The sequence below is a fragment of the Eumetopias jubatus genome, unplaced genomic scaffold (genome assembly GCF_037043125.1).
Source record: "Eumetopias jubatus isolate StellerSeaLion01/CBP00866 unplaced genomic scaffold, mEumJub1_p1.0 scaffold_10, whole genome shotgun sequence".
Taxonomy (NCBI): domain Eukaryota; kingdom Metazoa; phylum Chordata; class Mammalia; order Carnivora; family Otariidae; genus Eumetopias; species Eumetopias jubatus.
The window spans coordinates 68465082-68480332 of NW_028274816.1; the positions used below are offsets into that span (position 1 = coordinate 68465082).

General features: G+C 58.0%; 1 protein-coding gene across 3 annotated transcripts in view; it reads left to right on the forward strand.

Moving 5' to 3' along the window:
• The window catches only part of RAI1 (retinoic acid induced 1), a 116842-nt gene that overhangs the window by 59016 nt on the left and 42575 nt on the right, over window positions 1–15251 (forward strand). Inside the window, exon 1 of one of the 3 annotated variants that reach the window (XM_028089585.2) lies at window positions 9788–9818. The exons of 1 other annotated variant lie outside the window; for it this stretch is intronic. The gene's annotated coding sequence lies outside the window, so the exon portion shown is untranslated. Of the gene's footprint in view, window positions 1–9787; window positions 9819–11072; window positions 11193–15251 lie in introns of those variants that run through there. One more of the 3 variants, XM_028089584.2, reaches the window with a different exon arrangement.

Sequence of the window (15251 nt, forward strand, 5' to 3'; positions counted from 1 at the left end):
AGGGGAAGGGAGATGGAAGTGGGAACCAGTGAGGGGACCTGCGGGAGATGTTGTTTATCCTAAGATTCTGGTTTGGGCAGTGAGATAGGTCACCTTTGTGTCCCCTACACAGTTCTTGGCGTACAGTGAATGCTTAAGAGACTTTGCTCACAGACACGAGTGACTTTGTGAATGGCGGCGCTTGTGTCCGTGTTGACTTTGGGGTCCCGGTGGGACCACCAGGATCAGCCCCTTTCTCACTGACAGCCAACTTGTCTGGGGTGGGGGGACCCACTTGCAGTCTGGGGTATTGTGGGTTTCAGGTGCCCCATGGTTCAAATGCCAGCCCCTCTGCCCTGCACTGAGCCTCTGTTGGCTGTTCTGTAACCTGGGCCGAATCATCTTGGCCAAGGTGGCCATGAGTGGTAGCAGCCAGGGAGGCGCCCCTGCTCAGAATAGGGTCCATACCAGGTGATTTCCCCAGGGTGGCCTTGGTGTGGTTTTCATTCCAAATCATTTCTTTAATTACGGAAGGAGAGACATGATGGTTGTAACTAGAAAAGGAAGAAACGTTAAAGGTACAGGAATAGGTCAGAGTCCCTCTGCACAGAGATTTTCTTGGAGGCCAATACTTTTCCTCGTCTAATGTGGGCCTTTGGATTGTGTGTGTGTGTGTGTGTGTGTGCGCGCGCGCGCGCGAGCATTTGTGCACACACGCACAAACACACTTAAATCTTCATAGAGCACCTACTGTGTGTGGAACCCGGAGCGTTTAGAGACGACTCAGAGCCCGGCTCTGCCTTTAGGGGGCGCTCTGGGTCCTGTTGGGGAGACTGGAACCTGATAAATTAGCCTTTGAGGGGGAGCCCGCCGTATGTAAGAGGGGGTGCACAAAGGAAGGAGTTCACTGTGGGTGGCGGGGTCGGGTGGGGGGGAGCAGGAAGGGTTTGACAGGGCCGTGGGGTCTGAGCGGGGCCTGCACAAACGCTTGGAAGTGTTTAGGCACAGAAAAGCAGAGGGGAGCAAGAAAAGCCCTCGGGGAGAGGGAGGGAGGTGGTTGGGGACACGCGGGCTTTGGGATCCCGGCAGGACTGCCAGGGTCGGCCCCTCCGTGCGAAGCCACCCGTGAGAGCTTGGCGGCGGCGCGCAGCGTGTGTATGCTGGAGACTGGCCGGGGGCGCGGGGGGGGCGCGGGGGGGGGCGCGGGGCCCCGGGACGCCTGGGCCGGAGTCTCTGCTTTCTTCTGTAAGTAGTAGGAGCCGCTGCAGGGTTTTAAGCAGGGAAGTGACCTGGTCCGGCGTGTGTATTTGAAAACGGTCTCCATCCAGCAGAGCTTGCAGGAGGGTGAGGGGGCCAGGGAGCCCCCCCATCCCGGGAGGCTCGTGCGGTGGTCCGGGGCGCCGCTGAGCAGCGCTGGTGGCCGGGACGTGGCCGGAGGGGAGGGCGGGCCCGGCGGCGGGGGTGGGAGCGGCTGTGCCGGCGGCGATTGGACGCGGGCGGGGAGGGCGGGGTCTGGGGCGAGGACCGGGAATGGACGCCGTGCGGCTCCTGACGTGGGCGGGCGCGACGTGGGGCGGCCGGGCCTGCGGCGCCTTCCTCCCCGGCCGGGATCGGCTCCCAGCCCCGGGGAGCGCCCGGCCCTCAGGCCCCCCGTTCCCCCTTTCCGGGCAGCCTGCCCTCCACCAGCACCTGGCAGACCCGCGCTGCCGACAGCCGCGGGCGGAGGCCTTTGTGCTTTCCAAGTCCTCCTCCAGGGACGCGGGTGATGACCGAGCCGGCAGATGCCCCGCTGGTGCCACTGCCGCCACCCACCACCCTCTGACGCTCAGCTGCTCCCCAGAAAGAAAGACCTTGTCACAAAGGGAGGGAGGGCGAGGACGCGCTTCCGCGACGCAGCCCATCTGGGAGCCAACGTTATTTTCCTGATTCAAGGAAACATCTGTTCATGCCTCTCCTTTCAGAGTGAGGCAGGCAGCCGACCCAGGACGAGGGAAGCCGCTGGGCTTGTCCCTGGCGCTGGGCAGGAGGGTGGAGGACGTGGCTGAGCCCAGGACCCCGTCCTAAGGGGTTTACAACAAGCCACCACCGTTCTCTGCCCGATTTCCACCCACCTGCTGCCACCTGGCCTGCTTCTGTCCCTCTGTGCACTTCTGGTCAGGTGCTTCCACCAGCCCCTAGGTGCCCGTGGCTGTCACCGCCTCCCCTCAAGTACAGGGGCTCCTGGGGCAAGAACCGTGGCCTCCCCCAGAGTGCCATATGTGTTTATCAAGGGACCTCTTCATTATTTCTCACACACACAGCCATGTTTTTTTGAAAGATACGGCTGCCAAACAAACTGCATTTATTACATAATGATTAATTCATTGCCCCCATTTCTTATTAATCAAAGACATCCATAACTGCCTTTCCGAGCTTTGGGTGGGGGAGATAGCCAGCAGGGCCTCGAGCTGACAGCCTTCTGGCCCAGAGCAGGGGCACTGCTAGATTTGTGTCACTGAGGCCTCGTTTGGGTAAATGCACGGTACCCCTGAGGTTTCTAGAAGAAATGGAGACAGCTCATGGACCCCACACACATCGCTTCTCCGAGCCCCTGGGGCCACCTGGGATGTTTTATCACCCCCTATCCAGCCAGCTCTGAGCTCAGGCTGGCTACTTGGCACTTGGCCACTGGCTGACCGACGGCTTGGCAGAGGATGAGGGAAAAGGAGTAGGCCTGTCCCCGTCCCTGGAAGCTGCCATTAGTGGCAGCCCGGGAAGGAGATGGGAGCCTCGGCTGAGGTCGGGACTGCTCTGGGCAGAGTTGGAGGGCAGCTGACAGAGCACTGTCCTGGCAAGCCGGTCCTGGGCACAGAGGCTGAGAATCTTGGGGTTCCAGGGCATTTGAGGCGCTATCCTCTCACCTCCCAGGGGCAAATCAAGCTTGTGTTTTTAGCTCATGGGATACATGAGGAGTCTGAGGTCGGGCCAGTGCCATCCACCCCTTCTTTATCCTCTCATCCAACACCGACTGTATGGCCTGGCATCCACCACGAAACGTCCCTGACCTCAAGGTGTTCACAGTCTAGTGGGGATACATGCAGATGCCCGAATAAGTCATTGCTGGCTCATGTGGTGTCAAGCCACGGGTTGCCCAGGAAGGTAGGGACCAAACGAGAAGGCACCTAACCTAAACCGGGCTTTGTGGTCAGGGAAGCCTTCCCAGAAGAGGTGCTATTGCTAAGTGCCATTGGTTAAGTTTTGGGTTTTTTTTTGGGGGGGGGTCCTGCTTTTTAAATAACTGCTTTGTGCCACATGCCATTAGGTGCTTTTCACATACGTTGTCGTGTTTAATTTGCACCAACAACCCTGTGAGGTAGGAAATAGCTTCTGCATGTTCTCGATGAGTAAGCTAAGTATCAGAGGGGAGGTTGCTTGGCCAACTCACTCAGCCAGGATTAGAACTCCAAGTGGTTCTTAAAAGATGACAGAAAAGAAGTTAGGGGATGGGAGGTGAGTCTGGCATGCCTGGCAGAAGCAACAGCAAGTGCAAAAGCATGGCAGTGGGAGCTGCTGGGGCATGAAGGTGTGTAATGCTAGAGTAAGCAGAGGGGGGCTTGAGTCATGGAGAGCCTTCAATACTGGCAGCGGAGAGCTAGGGAGCCACAGCAGATATGTGAGTTGGGGCAACGTCCCACTGCAAGGGGCTCCAGTGGTCTCACTGGGGCCTCCAGCTCCGAGGGAGACCTCCCCTGCCTGCAACCCCCTGCCTGCCTGTCTCCTTTTAGTTACCTGGCGACAGGCATACGTCCCAGATCTGCTATGTTTTTTCCTGCTTCTGACCTCAGGAGACAGCAGTCAGGCTGGCATCAAGCATCAGGGAAATGCCCAACACATCAGCCCCCCGGGGGCCTCCTGGACCTCTCCACAAATCCTGCAATGCCCATATCAACTGTCCCTGTCCATAAAGAGATTGAATGGTGGCCAGCATCTGCCCGTCGGCAGAGAGTTCCGCTCTTAGCACCAGCTTGCTGAGCTGCCTCCAGGGACGGTCCGCCCGCCTCCCCAGAGAGTCAGCACTTCCGCTGCTGCCTAATGGCTCTCCCGGCTGGAGACGATCCTTGATATTTAGCCCTCGTGTCAGGAGCCTTAATAGCAGCAACTCTCCCTCCCTGCTCCTGCCTCCTGAGCCCCAGAGACAGCCCTGCTCACCTTCTGAGCTGACCACCCCTCCCTGCCCCCCAGGCATCAGAGGCCTTTCTGCCCACTTTGGGCAATATCCCGAATGAACAAGCACCCAGCAGCACCTTGCCTGTGGGGTTTTCTCCTCCGAGATCCGGAGATGCCCTGTGAGGGAGTGTTATTAGTTATCAGTGTGGCCTCCATTTAAAGATGAGAATACTGAGGCTCAGAAGGGAGCCACAATGATGACAGATCACTTGGACCTCATCTTTCCTCCTCTTGGTTCCAGGAAATGGCCCGTGTTCCCTCAGACCCACAGGACCTTCACCACTACTGGTCTTTCTACCTGGAGCTCTATCTAGACTCCCTCCTCTCTCTTTTAGATCCCATCTCGGGGAAGCCTCCATGTCCCAGTACCCCTGCCCTTGGTATTTACTAAGGACGGCCTTCTTCTGCACACTAAGTAGTCTCCAGGAGGGCAGGACTCACCCCCTCTGCATCCCTAGCACCCAGTATGGGACATACAGGCCCTCAAAAATATTCATTGAAGGAGTAAATGAGCAAATGGGTAAGTGAATCCATGTGCTAGTTAGGATAAGGCTAGTTGCAGTAACAGACACACCCTAACATTTCTAGTTTATTCTCCGTGCGTGAGGGTAGCGAGAATTTCTGGTTGGTGGACGGTTTCCTCCATGGGGCGAGAGCTCTTAGCCTTCCCCTGTGACCTCATCACGGTCCTCACGGCTGGAGTGGGTGCATCATTCCTACTCACATTCCATTGGCTGGAATTCAAGTCATGTGACCATGCCCAGTTGCAAAGGAGAGTGGGAAATGTAGTCCAGCTGTGGCTCTGCGGCAGGATGTCGGTTTTGTCGAATCCAAGGCCTCCCGTTTGGGTTACTCTTTAACCACCAGAGCCAACCTTTACTGAGTCCTTACCGTGGTCGTAAGCGCTTTTCTCACGTTGGCTCATTTCGTTTGCCTAACAGCCCTGCCAGGCGGGCATTATTACTGTGCCTATTCACAAATGAGGTGGCTGAGGTTTAAATGCTCTGTGAAGGGGCAGAGTGGATTCAAGGACCCTGCCTCGCTTCCTTCAAGTCTACCTGTCGGAAGTCCCTCCGAGAAACACACCACCGGTGTCCGGGGGAGACTCTCATTCCCAAGCCTTTGCACAGGTTTGTGCGCACAGCGGGAAGGCACACACGTGGCGACCAACTCTTGGCTGTCCACTCTGGGTTTTGTCTCCCAGCCCCTTATGAATTGCAGGTGCTCTCCGGCTGGCCTTTCTGCCACTTAGCAGCAGTCCCCTGCCTCTCACCCCGTGCAGAGAAAGGACAAATAGCCCTGGTGGGAGAGCTGCAGGGGGACGTTGGTCAGGGCTGTGATGCGGTCTGTTTGGAGGATAGCTCTGGGGAGTGGCATCCTCCCAAGCCAGGGAGCCCAGGCTTCCCGGAGGAGGTGACATTCGATTGTCCCTTGAAGGCGAAGGTGGTAGTTTGTCAGATTGAGAGATAGGAAGGGCATTCCAGGCGGAGGTAACAGCTCATGCAAAGAAAGGCTGAGGGAGTCTGGCTTCTTGGCTCCTGTCTCTGCCTTCCCCTCTAGAGCCAGGTTTGTTACCCAGACCAGTGACCCAGTTCCTTCCAACCAATGCTGAAGAGGAAATGTCTCCTAGTCTGTGGAGGAGAAGAGGAGGCATGGGAAGAGAAGAAGAGGAAGGAGGAGGAGAGGGGACACCATGAAAGGAAGAAGGTGAGGAGCAAATAATTGACTAGGCTGAACACCTGCTGAGTTCCTCAGGGGGCCTGGATCTTTTTGCTGTCACCTCGGGCCTCGTCTCCTCTTCTCCCCTTGGTTTACTCAGCTATTGGACACGGTGGCCTCCTTATTCTCCATCATGCACACTGATGCCTCAGGGCCTTTGCACTGGCTGTTTGCTCAGGCTCTGACTCCAATGCTCTCACCACAGATAGCCATGCAGCTGATTTCCTCTCCCCTTCAGACTTACCTCAAATGTCACCTCTTAACGAGACCTACCAGATCATCCTATTTAAAACTACAAACCATCTCCCCCACATTCCACTCTCCTTACTGTTTTCTCCAAAGCACTTGGTCACCTTCTAATGTCCTGTACACTTTACATATTTGTTTTTGTTTGTTGGCTGCCTCCCTTTCCCCACCTCCCTACAGTATAATCCTACCCCAGGGCCGGATTGTTTTTTAAGTAAACTCTACCCCCAACGTGGGGGCCGGAACTCACCGCCGCAAGATAAAGAGCCCCATGCTCCGCCGATGGAGCCAGTCAGGTGCCCCTGGATTTTTTGTTTTTAATCTCTCTTGTTCAGTAGTGGATCTCTAGCCCCTGAACACAATTGGCGCTCAATAAGTGTTGAAATTAATGAGTGAGTTCAGCCCTGGGCAAATTGTGACCCCTTTTCAATGACGAAGGAGTGGGGGCCCGGGGTCTCGCGGCCACGTGGTGGGGGGCGGCCCAGCGTAGTGCGGGAGGGATATCTGCCAATCTCTAGCATCCTGCTCTCATTGTCGGAGGGTCGGTCCCACGACAGGGCGCGGGGCGGCGCGAGGGCGCAGGTAGTCATGGTTACAGCGCCAGAGACGCCTTGTATTTCCTGCCTTTTGTGTTCGCACGAGCCCCAGCCCCCAACCCGGGCCGGCGTCCCTGATTAGCCGTCACGCTGCGGAGGGGCGGGGCGGCCCCAGGAGCCCCGCCCGGCCCCGGAAATGGGCGGGGCTAACCCGTGTGGGCGGGGCACCTGGGCGAGGCGTGTCACTCCTCAGCCGCGCGCGGCCCGTGATTAACAAGCCGGCGCGGCCGCGCGCGGCTGGAAAAGGGCGGGGCTTCCGGAACAGCAGCCCTGGGAGCTTGGTTTGGGGGGGTGAGTGCGCCATGATGGCGGCCCCCGACAAAGGGCGTCTGGTGCCCGCGGCTCTGCCTCTTGTAGTTTTCTCTGGCCCCCCGGGGTCTTGAGAGTGAGAGGCCCGACTGGGCCAGCACTTGGTGGTCCACCCCCGCTGACCTGTCCCTAGTGGCCAACCTGCCCCAGGGGCTGACCATCATACTTAACGCGCTGGCCTCTGCCGCCCCTTCCCACCGTAGGGCCTTCGCACCCCATTCTCTGTTCCTGGGCACTCTACTTCCCTTTCCCTGGCCCATTCCTCACTCCTCAGGAAGCTTTCCACGTAGACCGCTTGCCCTGTTCTGCTTAACAGCTCGTCTCCCTTGCAACTGTACCTTTATTTGCGCCTCCTCCTCCCGCACCAGACAGAGTGCCATGGGGTGGGCGAGGGGGGCTGTCTGCGGTCTGGCACACAGTAGGTGCTCAATTTGTATTGTTGAATGAATCCATTCATCAGGCTGCCCCGGAGGCCTCCTTGGCAGGCCCAGTGCTGGATGCTGGGACTTGGGAGAAAGGGAGACAGATGCTCCTTCACTCCTTAGACACAGAAGAGCTTGTGTCCAAGGCCAGGCCATGGGGTGAGTGTCTGGCCTGGACCCCAGGCCAGAGGAGCCTGGTTTGGTGTGTGCCCCTGGTGAATGGCCCACTGTGTTGGCCAGATGGGGAGCCCTGGGGCTGGCCCTAGCAGGCAGCCGTGAAACAGAAATGAGCTGGTGAGGGCTGCTCAGCACACGTTCGGGTTAGGGCCAGAGACTCTGACTTCTGCTTTGTGGAGCACTCACCCTGCCCTTCCCTGGCTTGACGGGATGCGTGTGACATAACCTCCACAGCTCTACCCCCACGGCACTCTGACAGCAGAAAGGGAGCTGAAGTCATGAAATCAGTTATACAGTTATCCATGGATATGTTTTTTAGGGTTTTGATGGACTGTGGGGTATATACGTTGTTCCCCACCAACACCAAAAGAAAAAATACAGCATGCAGCAGAGCCAGCCACAAGATAGTATTAAATCAGAGCTTCAGCAGCTTGGCAGTGTGTATCAGGGGCAAGTTCATTTACATATCTTAAGGGGTGGGGCCCGGGAATCACCCCTTTTTCAAGCCTGTGTGGTTTTGATGCTCAGAATCTTAAATCCAGGGGTGCCTGGGTGGCTCAGTCACTTAAGGGTCTCTTGATTTTGGGTCAGGTCCTGATCTCAGAGTTGGCCTCTGACCTGGGCTTGGCGTGGAACCTGCGTAAGATTCTCTCTCTCTCCTTCTCCCTCTGTCCCTCTTCCTCAACCCCTCCCCCCTCCAAAGAAAGATGAAATCCTTAAAAAAAAATAGAATCTTAAGTCCAGTTTTTGAGAAATGGAATGGCGAATGTTCGTGTCCCTGAACACATTCAAATCCTTCCCCAGGCTCTAGCGAGACCCCTCTACCACTCTTTATCCCAGACCCTGGGCCCAGATTCAAGTCTAGACTCCACGAACTCTGAACCCTTTGGGAATTGGAAAAAAAGTTCTGCATTGTCTTCAGAAAAAAATGTGCCTGTGCACCCACATACACACACACTTTGTATTTGATTTCAGGAAGTTCTCACACCTGGCTTGAGTGGTCTGAAAAGCAGGAGAGACCTGTTTGGGGAAAGGCCTCCATGATGACACCTGAACTTAGGGCCAAAGGGCACAGTTGTATGAGTTGTACATTGCACAAGGGTTCCTGGCAGAAATCCAGCCTGCACTCCACTAGCTAAGCTGTGCAGCCTGGCACCTGGGGTGTCTTTCCCTATTTTGTACAAAGGCATCATATAGCATGCCCTAACCCCCATCTTCGCTTGCCCTCCTGCCTCCCATGACAATTCAGGTTAGTGGCACTAATGAAGTTACAGAAATTATGCACATCACTGCTGACTAGAAGACCTTCCATAAGCCCCATCATAAAAGCCGCAGCAAATGACCCAGCAGCCCTCACCCACTAACACTTGGTTCCTGGTGCTTCTAGAATCCTGGGCTTTTACTGGGCAGTGGTTGAGAGCTGCCCACAGGCTTCGCTTGGGATAGGAAAATGGTCAGGGCAGCTGGGCCTGTGTCTCAGCAGAGAGTGGGGAGGAGAATAGTAGGTAGGGGGGCACCTAGCATGTAAATATTCACCCAGTTGACATTGAGGGACTCATTGGGTCCGTTCTATACATCAGGAAAACTGAGGCTCTGCGGAAGGTGGTCTTTTAGGGTGGAGAAGATCTACCTATCTGGGGAGACTTGATGAACGAAAGCTCTGGAGTGGGCCAGAAAGGAGCCAAGGAAGGGGAGAGGCAGTCGCTCAGGCCCTGCCTGACCACACCTCACACCCTGCAGCCGGCATTCTGGAAGCCTTCCCTGACCTTTGGACTGGTTAGAGGCCTCCTCTGGGCTCGTGCAGCCTGGGCTTTCCTGTCACAGTGCTGCCACCCTGGTTTGGCAGGCCTGTTTATGCACTGTCTCCCCAGCAGCCTGGCAGCACCCCAGCGCTGATCTGAGAGCCCTAGACACAGGGCCTTGGCACACGGTGTAAAATGCAGCTTTGCTGAATGAACGAGTGATAAGTGGCTGATGAAGTGGGCTCAAGGCTCCTAGCAGCTTGGCTTCATGACCATCATATGAGAAGGCCTGGCAAGCGGGGTTGGTGAGGGCGGCAAGACGGGGAGGCCTGGGGTGGGAGGAGCTGGAGCAGGAAGGAGAGGCTCAGACTTGGGGTTACACAGGCCAAGGGGAGCATCGGGCACCGGAGCCGACTGCAAGGGTGAGTTGGCATTTCCTGTTTGCCCAGGTCCCGGCGGCCACCCTCAGTGACTTCCCATCCCAGCTCAGCCTGCCGGAGGGCAGCAGAGCCCAGACCAGGAAGCTCGGGGAGGCCAGAGGCTGCCACACCCCTGAAGCAGAGCTCTCCACGCCGGGGTCCTCTCTCCTGGAGACCCTCAGACCCTCCCCACCTACAGGCTGCACACAGCCTCCTCAGGGATCCCCGCCCTCTGGGGACTGAAGATGTCGGGGGTCCATGATCGCTTAAGGCCCCCTCCGCAGGCAGCACTCTCAGTCACCATCAGTCAGGGTTCCCACCAACAGGGGTGCTTTCCTGAGCCAGGAAAGGGGGCACACCCCCACACACAGGCACACACACACACACACACACACACACACACACACCATCTCTTCTTCCCTGCTCATCTCTCCTAGCCTGGGCCCAGCCATGCCCTCCCCGAGCCCTTCACCCACAGATAGGACTGAGTCACTTCGTGGCTCTCTGAACAAAGCCCAGCTCCTAATCCGGCACCTGGCACTCCGCAGTCCCCCCCTAGCCTCTCTTGCAGATAATATAATCAGTGTGACTCTTGGGGTGTCCTCCGGCTGGAGACCATGTCCCATTCTTCCGTGTCCCCAGCATGTGCCCCACGGGGCCTGCCTCAGAGGAGGGCCTTAGAGTATTTGGTGAGTGAGCGATACTCAGTTCCTGCAGGGGCTGACTTCCTGGAGGAGTGGGACAGGGGGTGGGGTCTGGCAAGGCAGACCTCCCCGGACGTCTCCTTACCTCCAGGGAGAAGCCTCTGCCTTGGGGCTCAGCCACCCTGTCAGCACCGGAGAGCCCTCCATGCCTCCAGTCCTTGCCTGAGCCCCAGCCGCTCTGGAGGGTCAGGAGGGCCAGGGCTGCCCCCTTGGGGTATGGGTGATTAAGAGCCTGTGGGTAGGTCTGTGTGTCCTGGCTCCCCTTGGGATGGGAGCTGCAGGGTCCCCACTTGAGGGCACTCTGGAGTCTAGCACACTTAAGAGCCCAGCGCAGGCACTGAAGTGGCGGGTGCCCGGGGACGCCTGGGTGCAGCAGGAGTGAATGAGTGAGGGGATGAAGCCCGTGACTGTACCCATGCCCTTGCACCCCGCTGCTGAGCCCCATGCCCTCAGGCCGCCCTGGTTTCTGGGAGGGCTCAGGGAGGGCTCCACACAACACACAGAGGCAGTGTTCATTCCTTCCTTCCTTCCTTTATGCATTCAGCTCAGTGCCTGGCGAGCACCTGCTGTATGCCAGGCTGTTCCAGGTGCTAAGGGCACAGTGGTGGTCAGCACATACAAAAGCCCTTGTCTGTGAAGCGGATGTGTGAATGGGGGACCCTGAAAAAAGCAGGTGAGCCAGTCAGTGATGAAGCAGGGACGTGGGATGGGCGGCCGGGGAGAGGGGGCTGCTGTAGAGTCGGTCAGAGGAGGCCTCTCTCTCTGGGGTGAGGGGCTTAGCCAGCAAGGATGGTGTTCTGGTCACGGTTATGGTCACTGTTATTAACAGCTCTGCAGAGTTTGTGGGCCCTCATGTGCTGCCCCAAGAGGGTGTCTGTGGGGGACGGGGTGTCGCTCTCCTCCTACGGGCCCCATAGCTACTGGTGGGTCCGCACCAGGCCTGTGCCGAATGCTGGGCAGCGGATCCCTGCAGGGGGAAATGGAGGCCAGGGAGGGGCAGAGTTCTCCCATCTGCTTGGAGTGGTGGTCGTGCGGGCTCCTGCATGCGTTCAGGGCCTGAGGAATGAGGCAGGAATGAGCCCAGACACACCCCCATTTGTAAGTGGGAGATGACGTGACTTTTGGGGACAGAGCTGTGGAGGTGAGGGGGTGTCATCTGGGTGTTGGGACACCCCCCCCAGGCCCAGTTTCTCTGGCCCAAAGACCGGGGTCTTGGGGATCCAGGGAGGAGAGAGCCCGTCCAGCTGCTGACTCAGGGAAGATTTCCTAGCCTGGCCTAAGAGGCCAAGGAGGGTTGGAAGAGGCGGGAGAGAATCCCAGATGAAAACAGCAGCATGGGCAAAGGCTTGGTGGGAAAGCCCAAAGGGAAGGCACCCCCTCTAAAACCAGCTCAATTTGGGGTCACCTCCGCAGGGGAGCAGCTTTGCCACTCGTGGGGGTGGCCTGAGCCCAAGCTCCGGTGTGTGTGCGGGCATGTGTACAGGGGACCCAGCGGCCACCGTGGGGCCGGGCCTCCTGCATCCAGGACGGCGCCCCACGCCCCTGCCCCCTCTCCCCCCCCTGCTCCAGCCCCTCAGGCTCTGAGGAGCCGGGCCAACGGCCCTGCTTCCTGCCCAGCCGGGCCGCCTGCACTCCAAGGGAGGATACTTCCCCCCCCCCCCCCCCCGACTCAACAATAACCACCACTGGCAGCTAAGCAGAAGGGAAGTTGCGACTTGCATTTTGCCTTCCGAGCGCCTGTAATCAGCCCCACACAGCCCCCGCCACAGGCGCCCATCAGCACCGCTTCCGGAGACTACTTGAGATACACCTGCTCACGCTAAAAGGAGAAGCCGTAATCCATCAAAACAACCCCGGGCGCAGGGCGGGAGGGGCCGGGACTTAGTTTCTCCTCCCGTTGGACCCAGGCGGCATCGGGCACCGGGTCACATGGCTCCGTGGCTTCTCCCCTCGGGCCTCAGTTTCCCTCCTGGTGTGTCAAAGGTGGGGGAGGGGGCGAGGCACGAGCTCCCAGCTCACGCCTCTGGGCCTCCTCCCTCGCCCCCACCCTCCTCTCTCCCTTTCCAGAGACATTATAAATCAAACAGCTTAGAACGTAAGGCATCAAAAATTCTGAAACCTTCATCTATTATTAACGCTGACAGTAAATTCCCCCTCCGAGCGTTTTACATAGCAACTGTTACCAAGACTCGCTGGTGGAGATGCCGCTCCAGCCCAACGCATCCCACAGCTCTGGGCGGGATGGCGGCCTCACCCCAGCCTCTACCCAACCGGCCGCCACCTGGGCACCAGCCAGCGGCTCCCCCAGGGGGCGGGGGGGAGCCCTCGGCAGGGGAAACAGTTGGCTTCCTGCTGAAAGGGTGTCCGGGCTGCTCTTGGGGAGCCCTGCGGAGGGGCCCGGCAAGACTTAGCTCTTGCCCAGGCGGGGAGAAGGGGGCCCCGAAGGCCCTTCGAAGGCAGCCTGAGCCTCCCCTCCCTGCCGCCCTGGTGAAAGGTACCCAGTGAGATGGAGGACGGGAAAAGGCTTCGTAAACTGTAAAGGGCTGTGCAGATGTTGTTTACCGACTCACCCACCTGTCAGCGAGACGCTCCTGAGTGCCTGTTTGTCTGCAGGCGGTATCTGGGCACCGGGGATTTAAAACAAAGACAAAAGGCCCAGTCCCCGTCGCGTCCGGTTTGGTAGGAGACAGACTTGTCAACCCTTAATTGCATTGAGTGCGATAATCAATGTGTGTTTGAAGAGCAGGAATGGGAGGGGCAACTCACCAGATCTGGGGGAGGGTAAGGGATCAGGAAGAGCTCTTCCCAGGAGCCGGCACCTGGGCAGGGTTCTGAAGGATGAATAGGGGTGGGTCCGCCTGTTCTGGAGACAGGGACTAACATATGCAAAGGCCCAGGGGCATGAAGCAGACCCGTTGGCCGGTGGACTATAAGCTGACCTGTTTTGGTGGAGGAGAGGACCTGGGGGAGGGACCAGGGGCCAGAGGGTACAAGACCTTGGATGCAAAGCTCAGAGTGGGGGTGGTTATTTCAGGACACTGGGGAGCTATGGAAGATTTTAGACTAGGGAGGAACAAAGTCGGATCTGGGCCTGCAGAAGAGCCATAGATGTCGTCTCTCTGGTTCCAGTGCAGGGACGCTGGGGTGGGTGAATCGCTACCACCTGCAGGTGCTGCCGTTAGCACCCTCGTCGTCGTCCTGGAGAGGGGAGACCACTTGCTAGGCATGAAGCAGAGGCCCCTCTCTGCAAGCTGTTATGAGGCACTTACTGTATGCCCAGCCCCGTGTTGGGCCTGCGGTCTCTGCCATGGGGAACTTGTCATCACAGTGGCGGGGGCGGGGGGGCGCAGATCAGTACAGACTCCACAAGGGAAGCGAAGCGTGGGCAGGGTGTGAGGCCTTTGCTCGTGGGGCCGGCCAGGGCCCAGGTGAGGGTCTGGGGGGTTACCTGGAGAAGCGCAAGCCCCCCCCCCCGGGCAGGGAGCCTACAGGGTGCTTCCCACAAGTTCTCTCACTTGCTCTGTGGTGCTCCAGAAAGCAGGACACAAACGGGGACGCAGACTTCAGCCCAGCCAAGAGGAGGCGTCAATTGGCAGAGTTCCCCCCTAGTGACGAATAATATACGTTCATTGTGGAAAATTCAGCAAATAGACAAGAGGCTCAGGAAAATAAGGCTCCCCTGGGACCTTTACCACCTGCCGATGGCCGGGTCACATTTTGGGCCCAGTTGCTCCAGAACCAGGCAGTTACAGATTTTTTTTTAAGACCGAAGTGGCATCATAGTCTTGCTGCATCCCTGTGGTGACCTGCTTTTCTCACTTAATGCATTGGGAATAGTTCTCCATGTCCTCACGCATCCAGGGGTGAAGGTTGCCAAGAGCTGAGCCACCCGGAGGGGACCCAGCTGACCTAGAATGTCCGGTGCTTGTTTCGGGGGCAGAAGCCTCAGCTTTCCTGCTGCTGCACCTAGCACCCAGCACCCAGCACAGAGGCTAGCACCCAGTAGGTGCTGACTGAAGAATTCTAGAAAGAGGTGAGCACTCCATCCCCAGAGGTGAGTGAGCAGAAGTTGGGTGGAGCCCACAGGGATGCTGTGATTTAGCTCTGGGGTTAAATTGAGTCTGGGGGTGAGATCTGTGCTTACTAAGGGCTCCCACTGATTAGGGTAGAGGGGGTAGGGTGTTCAGGGAGGGCATCCTGGAGGAGGCGGCCCGTGGACCATTACAGAAGGGAAGGAAACGCATAACGGTCCATTCACTCACTTCACAGACATTTGCTAAAAGGGCTCCCTCCTGGTCAGAACCCTGTGTGGGCAGGCCTGGAGATCTTGACGAGGTTCTGCCCCCACAGTGCTGCCAGGTTTGGGGGAGAGACGGACGAGTGCCCAGGACATGTGAGTGTGTGTTCAACACTATGGTGATCAAAAGGTAGACAGTGAGGGCCCAGCGACCCTGAGGAAAGCTTCAGGAACCAGAGATCCGGAGGAGGCTTGGCATCAAGGCCAAAGTCACCCAGACTATACCCAAAAGTTTGGCTCAGTCCAGTACCCCTTGGCCTTTTGGGAGCTTCTGGGTGCTGGGGGTTGATGGCAGCTCAGTTGGAGCCCTGGCCCCAGGTTTCCCTGCTTTGGAGAGGGGCCCCTGCAGCCCATTGCCCACTCCCAGAGCCCCCACCCAGAAGCCAGATAGCTTCTCAGAGCCAGAGGTGGAAACCAGCCGTGTGGCCGGGGGCA